Genomic DNA, 14,589 nt, shown 5'->3' with positions numbered 1-14,589 from the left:
ATGCAGAAAGGGAGGAGAGGAGGGTTGAGGAGGCAGAATCAGGAGATAGGTTGGAGAAGGTTTGAGCAGAGGGAAGAGATGATAGGATGGAAGAGGAGAGAGTAGCGGGGGAGAGAGAGCGAAGATTGGGACGGCGCGATACCATCCGAGTAGGGGCAGTGTGGGAAGTGTTGGATGAGAGCAAGAGGGAAAAGGATACAAGGTAGTGGTCGGAGACTTGGAGGGGAGTTGCAGTGAGGTTAGTGGAAGAACAGCATCTAGTAAAGATGAGGTCGAGCGTATTGCCTGCCTTGTGAGTAGAGGGGGAAGGTGAGAGGGTGAGGTCAAAAGAGGAGAGGAGTGGAAAGAAGGAGGCAGAGAGGAATGAGTCAAAGGTAGACGTGGGGAGGTTAAAGTCGCCCAGAACTGTGAGAGGTGAGCCGTCCTCAGGAAAGGAGCTTATCAAGGCATCAAGCTCATTGATGAACTCTCCGAGGGAACCTGGAGGGCGATAAATGATAAGGATGTTAAGCTTGAAAGGGCTGGTAACTGTGACAGCATGGAATTCAAAGGAGGCGATAGACAGATGGGTAAGGGGAGAAAGAGAGAATGACCACTTGGGAGAGATGAGGATCCCGGTGCCACCACCCCGCTGACCAGAAGCTCTCGGGGTGTGCGAGAACACGTGGGCGGACGAAGAGAGAGCAGTAGGAGTAGCAGTGTTATCTGTAGTGATCCATGTTTCCGTCAGTGCCAAGAAGTCGAGGGACTGGAGGGAGGCATAGGCTGAGATGAACTCTGCCTTGTTGGCCGCAGATCGGCAGTTCCAGAGGCTACCGGAGACCTGGAACTCCACGTGGGTCGTGCGCGCTGGGACCACCAGATTAGAGTGGCCGCGGCCACGCGGTGTGGAGCGTTTGTATGGTCTGTGCAGAGAGGAGAGAACAGGGATAGACAGACACATAGTTGACAGGCTACAGAAGAGGCTACGCTAATGCAAAGGAGATTGGAATGACAAGTGGACTACACGTCTCGAATGTTCAGAAAGTTAAGCTTACGTAGCAGGAATCTTATTGACTAAAATAATTCAAATGATACAGTACTGCTGAAGTAGGCTAGCTGGCAGTGGCTGCGTTGTTGTTGTTCTATCTCTCTATAGTGCTGTTTCTTGTATTATGGTCTCTTGTTTCTTTAGAGGTTTCACTTTGTTGTCCTTTTTCTTTTCCTTTTTCTTCTGTCCTTATTTTGTCTTCCTTTCTTCTGTTAACTAGATCTTTTTTGTTGTTATTATTTGTAAGCTAGCTAGCTTCTTCCAGGAGAGTCCCTAGCAACTGCTTAGCAACAAGTAAACAATTCAGCTAGCAATTCAGCTAGCTAAGATAACTGTACAATTTTATGAGGGACGTCCTAAGGATCTCCAATACCACTAACCAACATTAGCCCACCCAATTTGACCTACCTCATCCCCATACTGTTTATATTTATTTACTTTTCTGCTATTTTGCACACCAATATCTCTACCTGTACATGACCATCTGATCATTTATCACTCCAGTGTTAATCTGCAAAATTGAAATTATTCGCCTACCTCCTCATGCCTTTTGCACACAATGTATATAGACTCTCTTTTTTTTCTACTGTGTTATTGACTTGTTAATTGTTTACTCCATGTGTAACTCTGTGTTGTCTGTTCACACTGCTATGCTTTATCTTGGCCAGGTCGCAGTTGCAAATGAGAACTTGTTCTCAACTAGCCTACCTGGTTAAATAAAGGTGAAATAAAACATTTTTTTTAAATAAACTCCTCAGCCAAGTGGAGCTGGGTCATGTTCATTTGGCACCAAATGAAGAAAACTAGGAGGGAAGGTCTTGTCCAGTAAGAAATCCTCATTTTCATTTTCAGTGGCAAAACGTTTTGCTACCGTGTGCGTTATTAAACTAGACCCTGGATGATTTTTTCATTTGCTCTGCCTGTCGCCCCTGCTCTCCCCAGATGGGAGACCCCTTCTCCTACAAGCGGGATTTGTGGATATTGGACAAGGATGAGAAGATGAAGGAATTTTCCACATTTCCAGGGATTAGCACTGTGCTGCCTTCTATGATTGTCTCCATAATCCTCAAGGAGTCTGACATACACTATATAGCTCAGTACCCTATGAATCATACTGAACCCTGAGACACTGTCCCTTCTTGGCCTCTCTCTCTCTCTCCGTCCGTCCGTCAGTCCGTCCGTCCGTGAGAGAGAGAGAGAGCGAGAGAGTACATCGTGGAATCCCTCCCAGCTCCAGTAGGACTCAACAGTCATAATGAGGCTTATGGGAATGGCCTGCCTGCTGGTTCCTAGTACCTTCCTTCTTCTCATCTACGAGAGCACCTTTCCTCAATCTCCTCCTTTCCCCTTTGCCATCTCTCACTCTCTTCCCTCCCCTTGTCGTGTCATATTATCTTCTAGTCTCCATCACTTCCTATCTGCCATCCCCTCCTTCAATCCTTCCCTCCATCTGGGGAGACATCTTCGTTCTGAGAGGGACTCTGAGTCGGCAGAGGCTCTCCGTGGAGCTCTGTTGTTGCCAGAGGCTATGAAGAAATCTATTTAAATGTTGGCAGAATGAAAGATTTAGAGGGAAGTGGGGATGAAATAGAGCGGAAAAGAGAGGAGAGCCATCAATGGGGCTCTAAACCGGCCATTCCAGCCCACTCCTCAGAGAGACAGGATTAGGTGGCGTTTCTGAGACAGGGGGCCTGAGTCAGAAGGACACTCTGTTTCCTTCTCAGTCTATCTCTTTTATATTTCTCTCTTTTTTTTTTTCTCTCTCTCTCTCTCTCTCTCTCTCACTCCTCAGCTCTCTCACACGCAAACGCTCTATGTCTCTCCCTCTGTCTCTCTCTCACACACTCCATCTCATGCACACACACACACGCACACACACGCACGCACGCACACACACACACACACACACACACACATTAAATCCCTCAGTAGGTTTGACGTGTTCTGCGCTGATAAGAAAACACAGTAATTGGCGATGTACCATATTCAAGCATGCAGAGGCCTAAAAATGACTATCACAGCTATTTCATATTGGTTAATGACACTACACTGGTGGATCCATTCTAATCAAGCCTCAATTTCAAAGATAGTAGTGAATATTGATTAATATTTCCATCATATACCTTAATATAGTCTCTGTCTCTCTCTCTCCCGTTCTCTCTCTCCAGCTTCCATTAATAACATCTCTCTCTCTCCCCTTCTCTCTCCATGCTTCCATCTCCCCCCTCCCCCTGTCCTACTATAAGAGGCCTACGAGGAATTGTATGGTCAATCCGCCTTCTGCATTGTGGCAATGCCGCATTTACGGTGATACGGCCTCTGCAGAAGTCAGGGCATTCATACTTGTGCTTTGTATAGCAGATCAGAGCTGTTGTCAAGGAAGTTAGTTTGTGTTTATACAGGACCTCCCGCCCCACCTACCTTCAACCACACTGTTACAAAATTTGGTAGGCGCACTGATATGCGGTTCAGAGCTCGATTTGGCCTCTTCATGCGTACGGAGACTCCGCTATTGCGTCACACCCTTCATAAGGAGCCTCCGGCCACAAATTTCTGATCAAGCATTTCAATTGGCTTTAAGGCCTATCCTCAGAGCTGCCAATTGACGGCATTAGTCGTGAGACACATACATTTGACACGCTTCTCACGCGCACACCTCTTATATCTCACCCATTGGAAAGTACTGCTTTTATTATTTGTATTTGTCCATTGTATAGTGCGTATACAATTTGTACTTTTCAACTGTGCTCCAAATCGTTTTGAAATTGAAGCATCTGCGACCGCAATTTAATATCACGCGCCGAACCTCTATCATTGTCGCGTCTTGCCACAGCGCACATTGAAGCATATGATTGGTTTAGTTATGTAAGGGATCAAACGGGATTGGATGCGAGTTGTAAAGAAACGCCCATCAAGATTAGAGTGGAGCTGAATGGAGAGAGAACGTTCTCCACTCAGATGATGAAACTGTTTAAAGAGCAGCACTGTAGCACTGTTTTATGTGCAATGTTGTCAACACAATTCGATTTCCGTTACTCCCGTCCCTATTGTTACTCCCGTCCCTATTCAGCCTTTTGACAGCATGTACTCAAATCGATTTAATCCACACTTGCATTAGTCCCCTCGTTTGGTGATTGGTATTTAGGCTGGGACAACGAAAAAGCAGCAGACAGACAGACAGACCTACAGCATGTTTTAGCAGGGAAGTTTGGTAGTGACCTGCTGAATGGTAAATATCAAAATCATTTTGTCAACCCAAAAGTGTAAGTTTTGATTCTAGAGGGGGTACAATAAATATACAAATACCTGGGGGAAGATTGATGTAATCTTGTTTTCGGGAGATTTCGTTATCAATTGACTTTATTTAGTCTGATCAGCGGAACAATTCTCATTCTTACCAATGGCCCAAACTCTAGGGTAATTACTGTGATTGTCAGCAACAACACCACTGTTTTCCCCACACTACCAGACAGTAGTTTATTACTGCACGTCTTCCCCGTTTTGCCGGTGGAATCACAGATTTGAAATCTGACAGGCCTTCGTGTCTGGTTGAAAATTATTTATATGAGGCTTTGTATTTTTACAGCCTTTCATGGACAGTTTTGAATAAGTCATGGAAATAAGCATCGGATATTAATTTCTCCAGGCCTTGAACATCCTTTTTTGACATTTTAGTATTATGCGGATTCTAGTCAGAAATGGTTAGGGGGGGGGGACTCGCAACTCATAAACACATCCTGTTTTGTCTATGTAAGATGATGGCAAGGATATTCAACTCGTTGGCATAAACCCAGGGATATTGCTGTTTATTAGATTTCTCTTCAAGGTTGGGTGATTTTGAGAAATGAATTGTTATAACAAGAACATCTTCAAACACCAATCATTTGGGAAGCATAGATCAGGGAAGGCCAATCCTCCTGGGGAGGAAGCAGGATTTTCTTCCAGACCTATTTTAAAGAGAGAGTTCACCAAAATGACAAAATATAAAAGGTTTGTATCCTTATCTTGAAAGCAGTGTATGGACAAGAAGACAGCAATTTCTGATTTTGTGACCCACTGCCATTAGCACTATAATAGTATTTGATTTGCAGAGCATTCCCACGGACCTTCCCTCTGTCTCCCCATGTCATTTCACTACTGTCTGAATAGTGGCAAACCACCTAAGATTAAAAAATATATATATATTTACACCCCGAAAATCTCAAAGTAAAAGTCATCGAATTTTGAGTGTTCATTTAATGTTAAAGGTTTGTCTGAATACCCCTGACCTGTAAAATGTTCCTCCCCCAGACCCCGTCTAGGCAAAGTCTCAATCCAAGCTCTCTTCAAAAGATGGCAGTCCTGCCCATGCTGCCCAGTGTGGAACGAGAAGGAAGCCAATGAATGCTTTCACATGGTGTCCAACCCGGACATACACCTGCCTCTCTGGTACACAAAGAGCGGAGGGCCTTCGCTGATAGAACAAGGGGGAAATACTGGGAGGAGAAGGAGAAATACTGGAGGAGAAGGAGAAATACTGGAGGAGAAGAAGAAATACTGGAGGAGAAGAAGAAATACTGAAGGAGAAGAAGAAATACTGGAGGAGAAGGAGAAATACTGGAGGAGAAGAAGAAATACTGGGAGGAGAAGGAGAAATACTGGAGGAGAAGGATAAATACTGGAGGAGAAGGATAAATACTGGAGGAGAAGGAGAAATACTGGGAGGAGAAGGAGAAATACTGGAGGAGAAGGAGAAATACTGGAGGAGAAGAAGAAATACTGGAGGAGAAGGAGAAATACTGGAGGAGAAAGAGGGGAAGAAAGGGGAGGAAGAGGAAGAAGAGAAAGAGGATGCAGCGTAGGATGAGAGCAAGGAGACCGAAGTGAAGAAGGAGGATGAATGCAAAGATGAAAAACCATGGAACATGGTTGTAACGAAGGGTGAAACCGCCATCACTGTTACAGTGAAAGATAAGGCTACAATGAAGGATGAAACAGCCAATAAGAAGGCAGAGAGCAGTCTGGAAACCCAGACCAATCTGAGGTCTCCGTCCGTGGGAGAGAGGATGGACTGGCAGCAGAAGTTAAGACATCACGTTCCTGCGGAAGGAGGGTAACGTCCTGCTAACAGAGCAATACAGCGGGGCCACAGTGAACTCCAAGGAGGCCCTGGAGCATGTGGACGTCATTCAGAACAAGGTGTGTTCGTTCCTTCAGCGGTCAGTTCAGTGGTATTTTAATTCAGTGATGTGTTCCAACGGTGTGTCCATGAAGTGGAATGTTCATTCATTCATTGGTCTGTTCATTCAGGGTAGGGTTTTCATTCAGTGTGAAACAACATTAATCTAGTCACAGAACTGATAATACACTTGGAAATAAGTGTTTAGAGAGAAAACAACGCTTTATTAGATTGGCAAACTGAAAAACAGAGGTTATGAAATGGTTAGGAATGATGACGACAATCCATAAAGGCAATAGGACATTTGTTGGATAATGTTTGTGTTTTTGGATATTCTTTTGAACACAAGGTGACTCCTCTAAGAGACCTGATGCGTAAGAGCCATCGGTTCATGCCATCTCACAAGCTCTAATCATGTTCCATTGTTGCCACTCCACTGACGAGAGAAGAGCAAGGCTATAGGGTTGTAGGTACACTGGCAGAACAGAACAGGAACAGACAGAGGAGAGATGGAGCTAAAAATAACAGAGACCCTTGGAGATTTAGTGACAGCGCTCGCCCAGGCATCTCTTACTCTCTGTATCCCCCCTCCCCCCCACTCTTTCTGTCTCTCCCCCTCGCTCTCTCGCTCTCTGTCAAGCCTTCTCCATTTTCTCTCTCTGTCTCCCTCTGTCTCTCTCCCCCACCCACTCTTTCCCTCACTCTATGTATTCCTCCCCTCTCCCCATCCTCCTCCCTCCCGTCATCAATATATCTGCCTCTCCCTCCCTCTTTCCATCCCTATATTTCTCTCTCTGCCCCCCCCTTCTCCCTCCTGGGACTCTGGGAGGACTGGGACTCTCTGGAGGAGGTGCGCGTGCCGAACACTCTCAACCTCAGCCCGTGTCTGCTGGAGCTCAGGGACTATCAGGAAGTTGTGGTGCTCAACACCATGCTGCTCAAGAAACACACATGTACTTTTCTCACACACACTACCTCTCATTCTGTATGCTTTTCTCTTCCTTTGTTTCTTACCGGTCCTCGCACCTGTCGTGTTCCCTCTCTTTCCCTGTACCTGTCTCCTCTTCGTCTGTTTCTCTCTTCATCACCCTCTCTTCTCCCTGTACCTGTCTCCTCTTCGTCTGTTTCTCTCTTCATCACCCTCTCTCTCCCTGTACCTGTCTCCTCTTTGTCTGTTTCTCTCTTCATCACCCTCTCTCTTCCTGTACCTGTCTCCTCTTCGTCTGTTTCTCTCTTCATCACCCTCTCTTCCTGTACCTGTCTCCTCTTCATCTGTTTCTCTCTTCATCACCCTCTCTCTTCTCCCTGTACCTGTCTCCTCTTCGTCTGTTTCTCTCTTCATCACCCTCTCTCTTCTCCCTGTACCTGTCTCCTCTCTCTGTTTCATTCTCTAGGTACTGTTTTCTAAAGACAACAGTCAAGAGTGATATTCATTTTCCTTTGTATCTGAATGATTTATCACGGAGTGGATGTGATATTGATTTACTGATCATATCCTTCTCCTTCACTCTTTCTGTTCTCTCACTCCCTTTGTATTTTTTCTTCTCTCTCTTCCTCTCTTACCCACTTTCTGGGTCTGTCTCCTGTTCCCTCGCTCAATCTCTAACTACACATATTTGACTCTGTCTCCATCTCTCCCTGTCTCTTCCAATATCCCTCTCTCTTATTCCCTCTCTCTCATTTCTCTCTTCCTTCTCCCTGCCCTTTCTCCTCTTGCAATGTCCCTACTTACTTCTTTCTGACTGTTCACTCTTCCATTTCCTTCCCTCTACAAATGTCTTCCTCTACTGTATTCTCTATCCCGCCCTCCTCTACACCTCCTCTATCCCTCCTCTATCTATTCCTCCCTCCTCTATCTACTCCTGCCTCCTCTATCTATTCCTGCCTCCTCTATCCTTCCCTCCTCTACCCCTGCCTCCTCTATCCTTACCTCCTCTACCCCTCCCTCCTCTATCCCTCCCTCCTCTATCCCGCCCCTCCTCTATCCATCCTCTACCCCTCCCTCCTCTATCCCTCCTCTACCCCTGCCTCCTCTATCATTCCCTCCTCTACCCTTCCCTCCTCTATCCCGCCCTCCTCTATCCTTCCTCTACCCCTGCCTCCTCTATCCTTCCCTCCTCTACCCCTGCCTCCTCTATCACTCCCTCCTCTACCCCTGCCTCCTCTATCCTTACCTCTCCTCTACCCCTCCCTCCTCTATCCCTCCCTCCTCTATCCCGCCCTCTTCTATCCCTCCCTCCTCTACCCCTCCCTCCTCTATCCCTCCTCTACCCTTCTCTCCTCTACCCCTCCCTCCTCTATCCTTCCCTCCTCTACCCTTCCCTCCTCTATCCCACCCTCCTCTATCCTTCCTCTACCCCTGCCTTCTCTATCCTTCCCTCCTCTACCCCTCCCTTCTCTATCCCTCCTCTACCCCTGCCTCCTCTACCCCTCTATCCCTCCCTCCTCTATCCCTCTTCTACCCCTGCCTCCTCTATCCCTCTTCTACCCCTGCCTCCTCTATCCCCCTCTACCCCTGCCTCCTCTACCCCTCCTCTATCCATCCTCTATCCCTCCTCTACCCCTCCGTCCTCTACCCCTGCCTCCTCTATCCTTCCCTCCTCTACCCCTCCCTTCTCTATCCCTCCTCTACCCCTGCCTCCTCTACCCCTCTATCCCTCCCTCCTCTACCCCTCCCTCCTCTATCCCTCTTCTACCCCTGCCTCCTCTATCCCTCTTCTACCCCCTGCCTCCTCTATCCCCCTCTACCCCTGCCTCCTCTACCCCTCCTCTATCCCTCCTCTACCCCTCCATCCTCTACCCCTCCCTCCTCTATCCCTGCCTCCTATATCCCTGCCTCCACCCCTGCCTCCTCTACTGCTCCTTTATCCCTCCTCTACCCCTCCATCCTCTATCCCTCTTCTACCCTCCCTCCTCTATCCTTCTCTCCCGAATCACTCCCTCCTCTATCCCTCCTCTACCCCTCCCTCCCCTATCCTTCCCTCTATCCCGCTCTCCTCTATCCCTCCTCTATCCCTCCCTCCTCTATCCCTTCTCTACCCCTCCCTCTTCTAGCCCTCCCTCCTCTACCCTTCCTCCTCTATCCCTCCTCTACCGCTTCCTCCTCTATCCATCCTCTACCCCTTCCTCCTTTATCTCTCTTCTACCCCTCTCGCTTCAATCCTTCTATCCTTCCCTCCTCTATCCCTCCCTCCTCTACCCCTTCCTCTATCTCTCTTTACCCCTCCCTCTACTATCCTTCTATCCTTCCCTCCTCTACCCCTCCTCCTCTACCCCTCCCTCCTCCCCTCCCTCCTCTATCCCTCCTCTACCCCTCCCTACTCTATCCCCCTCATCTATCCCTCCCTCCTCTATCCTTCCTCTATCCCTCCCTCCTCTATCTTCCCTCCTCGCTCTCTTCTACACCCCTCTATCCTTCCCTCCTCTACCCCTCCTTTACCCCTTCCTCCCCTATCCTTCCTTCCTCTCTCTTTTACCCCCCCCATCCTTCCCTCCTCTATCCCTTCCTCCTCCTCCTTCCCTCCTCTATCCTTCCCTCCTCTATCCTTCCCTCCTCTATCCTTCCCTCCTCTTTCTCTGTAGATATCTTCAAGGCAGTATACCAGCGGGCTAGGGCGCACTTGGCTCTGTGCAACGAGCAGGAGGCCAGGAAGCACTTCCGGATGTTGGAGCGTTTGGAGCCCAGGTTCAAGCCCATCGTCAATCAGAAAAATAAGAGGATGGGTAAGAACCTCTGGAACAAGCACGTCAGCAATAAGAAGAACTACTGGGAAACTACAGAGGAAAAGTGGGGCCCTGAGGAGGAGGAAGTAAAGAAGACCGGAGGGGAGTGTTAGGAAAGAAGACCGGAGGGGAGTGTTAGGAAAGAAGACCGGAGGGGAGTGTTAGGAAAGAAGACCGGAGGGGAGTGTTAGGAAAGAAGACCGGAGGGGAGTGTTTAGGAAAGAAGACCGGAGGGGAGTGTTTAGGAAAGAAGACCGGAGGGGAGTGTTTAGGAAAGAAGACCAGAGGGGAGTGTTTAGGAAAGAAGACCGGAGGGGAGTGTTAGGAAAGAAGACCGGAGGGGAGTGTTAGGAAAGAAGACCGGAGGGGAGTGTTAGGAAAGAAGACCGGAGGGGAGTGTTAGGAAAGAAGACCGGAGGGGAGTGTTAGGAAAGAAGACCGGAGGGGAGTGTTAGGAAAGAAGACCGGAGGGGAGTGTTAGGAAAGAAGACCGGAGGGGAGTGTTAGGAGAGAAGGGGAAACAGACCCGACTGTAAAAGAGGGAAGTAGTGACAGAGTGTGAGGAGAGGATGGAAGGCGGGGTAGATAACAGAGAGGTAAGATGGACAGGCGGGGGGGGAGAGGTAGAGAGATGGACAGGCAGCCACTGCTGAGAAAGAGGGAGGTGGTGGTAGAGTGGAAAAGGAGAAGGCTAGTGGGAAGAGAACAGAGAGTGTTGAGGTAGAGAGATGGACAGGCGGGGTAGAGAACAGAGAGTGTCGAGGTAGAGAGATGGACAGGCGGGGTAGATAACAGAGAGTATAGAGGTAGAGAGATGGACAGGCGGGGTAGATAACAGAGAGTGTCGAGGTAGAGAGATGGACAGGCGGGGTAGATAACAGAGAGTATAGAGGTAGAGAGATGGACAGGCGGGGTAGATAACAGAGAGTATAGAGGTAGAGAGATGGACAGGCGGGGTAGATAACAGAGAGTGTCGAGGTAGAGAGATGGACAGGCGGGGTAGATAACAGAGAGTGTCGAGGTAGAGATGGACAGGCGGGGTAGATAACAGAGAGTGTCGAGGTAGAGAGATGGACAGGCGGGGTAGATAACAGAGAGTGTCGAGGTAGAGAGATGGACAGGAACAGAGGGTAGATAACAGATGGACAGTGTCGAGTGTCGAGGTAGAGAGATGGACAGGCGGGGTAGAGAACAGAGAGTGTTGAGGTAGAGAGATGGACAGGCGGGGTAGATAACAGAGAGTGTCGAGGTAGAGAGATGGACAGGCGGGGTAGATAACAGAGAGTGTCGAGGTAGAGAGATGGACAGGTAAGCAAGTTGGAACAAGTTCTCATTTACAATTGCGACCTGGCCAAGATAAAGCAAAGCAGTTGTCGACACAGGTTACACATGGAGTAAAACAAACATACAGATGGACAAGAGCAAATTAGGTGAGAAGATAACAGGCCATGGTGGCAAAGTATAAAACAGAGGTAGCAAGAGATGGACAGGCGGGGTAGATAACAGTAGTGCAATCGAGGTAGAGAGATGGACAGGCGGGGTAGATAACAGAGAGTGTCGAGGTAGAGAGATGGACAGGCGGGGTAGATAACAGAGAGTATAGAGGTAGAGAGATGGACAGGCGGGGTAGATAACAGAGAGTGTCGAGGTAGAGAGATGGACAGGCGGGGTAGATAACAGAGAGTATAGAGGTAGAGAGATGGACAGGCGGGGTAGATAACAGAGAGTGTCGAGGTAGAGAGATGGACAGGCGGGGTAGATAACAGAGAGTGTCGAGGTAGAGAGATGGACAGGCGGGGTAGATAACAGAGAGTGTCGAGGTAGAGAGATGGACAGGCGGGGTAGATAACAGAGAGTATAGAGGTAGAGAGATGGACAGGCGGGGTAGATAACAGAGAGTGTCGAGGTAGAGAGATGGACAGGCGGGGTAGATAACAGAGAGTGTCGAGGTAGAGAGATGGACAGGCGGGGTAGATAACAGAGCAGGAGATAAAGAGACAGATATGGCAAGGAGATAATGTACAGTTGAAGTCGGAAGTTTACATACACTTAGGTTGGAGTCATTAAAACTCATTTTTCAACCACTCCACAAATTTCTTGTTTACAAACTATAGTTTTGGCCAGTCGGTTAGGACATCTACTTTTGCCAACAATTGTTTACAGACAGATTATTTCAATTTTAACTTACTGTTTCACAATTCCAATGGGTCAGGGAAGTCTGTTATAAAGGCTAAATGTCAATCAACTGTCAGGTTAGACACACAGATGGACAGACCTAACAAAGGAGAGAGTCAGGTTAGACACACAGATGGACAGACCTAACAAAGGAGAGAGTCAGGTTAGACACACAGATGGACAGACCTAACAAAGGAGAGAGTCAGGTTAGACACACAGATGGACAGTCCTAACAAAGGAGAGAGTCAGGTTAGACACACAGATGGACAGTCCTAACAAAGGAGAGAGTCAGGTTAGACACACAGATGGACAGTCCTAACAAAGGAGAGAGTCAGGTTAGACACACAGATGGACAGACCTAACAAAGGAGAGAGTCAGGTTAGACACACAGATGGACAGTCCTAACAAAGGAGAGAGTCAGGTTATACACACAGATGGACAGACCTAACAAAGGAGAGAGTCAGGTTAGACACACAGATGGACAGTCCTAACAAAGGAGAGAGTCAGGTTAGACACACAGATGGGCAGTCCTAACAAAGGAGAGAGTCAGGTTAGACACACAGATGGGCAGTCCTAACAAAGGAGAGAGTCTGGTTAGACACACAGATGGACAGACCTAACAAAGGAGAGAGTCAGGTTAGACACACAGATGGACAGACCTAACAAAGGAGAGAGTCAGGTTAGACACACAGATGGATAGTCCTAACAAAGGAGAGAGTCAGGTTAGACACACAGATGGACAGTCCTAACAAAGGAGAGAGTCAGGTTAGACACACAGATGGACAGACCTAACAAATGAGAGAGTCAGGTTAGACACACAGATGGACAGACCTAACAAATGAGAGAGTCAGGTTAGACACACAGATGGACAGACCTAACAAAGGAGAGAGTCAGGTTAGACACACAGATGGACAGTCCTAACAAAGGAGAGAGTCAGGTTAGACACACAGATGGACAGTCCTAACAAAGGAGAGAGTCAGGTTAGACACACAAATGGACAGACCTAACAAAGGAGAGAGTCAGGTTAGACACACAGATGGACAGTCCTAACAAAGGAGAGAGTCAGGTTAGACACACAGATGGACAGTCCTAACAAAGGAGAGAGTGAGGTTAGACACACAGATGGACAGTCCTAACAAAGGAGAGAGTCAGGTTAGACACACAGATGGACAGTCCTAACAAAGGAGAGAGTCAGGTTAGACACACAGATGGACAGTCCTAACAAAGGAGAGAGTCAGGTTAGACACACAGATGGACAGACCTAACAAAGGAGAGAGTCAGGTTAGACACACAGATGGACAGTCCTAACAAAGGAGAGAGTCAGGTTAGACACACAGATGGACAGTCCTAACAAAGGAGAGAGTCAGGTTAGACACACAAATGGACAGACCTAACAAAGGAGAGAGTCAGGTTAGACACACAGATGGACAGTCCTAACAAAGGAGAGAGTCAGGTTAGACACACAGATGGACAGTCCTAACAAAGGAGAGAGTGAGGTTAGACACACAGATGGACAGTCCTAACAAAGGAGAGAGTCAGGTTAGACACACAGATGGACAGTCCTAACAAAGGAGAGAGTCAGGTTAGACACACAGATGGACAGTCCTAACAAAGGAGAGAGTGAGGTTAGACACACAGATGGACAGTCCTAACAAAGGAGAGAGTCAGGTTAGACACACAGATGGACAGACCTAACAAAGGAGAGAGTCAGGTTAGACACACAGATGGACAGTCCTAACAAAGGAGAGAGTCAGGTTAGACACACAGATGGACAGTCCTAACAAAGGAGAAAGTCAGGTTAGACACACAGATGGACAGACCTAACAAAGGAGAGAGTCAGGTTAGACACACAGATGGACAGACCTAACAAAGGAGAGAGTCACAGTTAGACACACAGATGGACAGTCCTAACAAAGGAGAAAGTCAGGTTAGACACACAGATGGACAGACCTAACAAAGGAGAGAGTCAGGTTAGACACACAGATGGACAGTCCTAACAAAGGAGAGAGTCAGGTTAGACACATAGATGGGCAGTCCTAACAAAGGAGAGAGTCAGGTTAGACACACAGATGGGCAGACCTAACAAAGGAGAGAGTCAGGTTAGACACACAGATGGACAGACCTAACAAAGGAGAGAGTCAGGTTAGACACACAGATGGACAGACCTAACAAAGGAGAGAGTCAGGTTAGACACACAGATGGACAGTCCTAACAAAGGAGAGAGTCAGGTTAGACACACAGATGGACAGACTTAACAAAGGAGAGGCAGAGGAAAGCAGCATGGATTAAAGTAGGAAAACAGAGGAAAAGCGTTCTGATGAACAGCCGTGTCCATCAGAGGGGGAAAGCAACACCAAGCCTGGGGTCTTAACTGGAAATATCCACCCCTCTACCAAGTCCAAAAGTAAACACAAGAAAAATAGGTTAAACATACACAGGCATTGATATGATTAATGACATTGATGTGATCAAGACATTAATATGATTCATGACATTGATATGA

Source organism: Oncorhynchus nerka, linkage group LG5 (assembly GCF_034236695.1).
Source record: "Oncorhynchus nerka isolate Pitt River linkage group LG5, Oner_Uvic_2.0, whole genome shotgun sequence".
Taxonomy (NCBI): Eukaryota; Metazoa; Chordata; class Actinopteri; order Salmoniformes; family Salmonidae; genus Oncorhynchus; species Oncorhynchus nerka.
Note: the sequence above shows the minus strand (reverse complement) of the source record.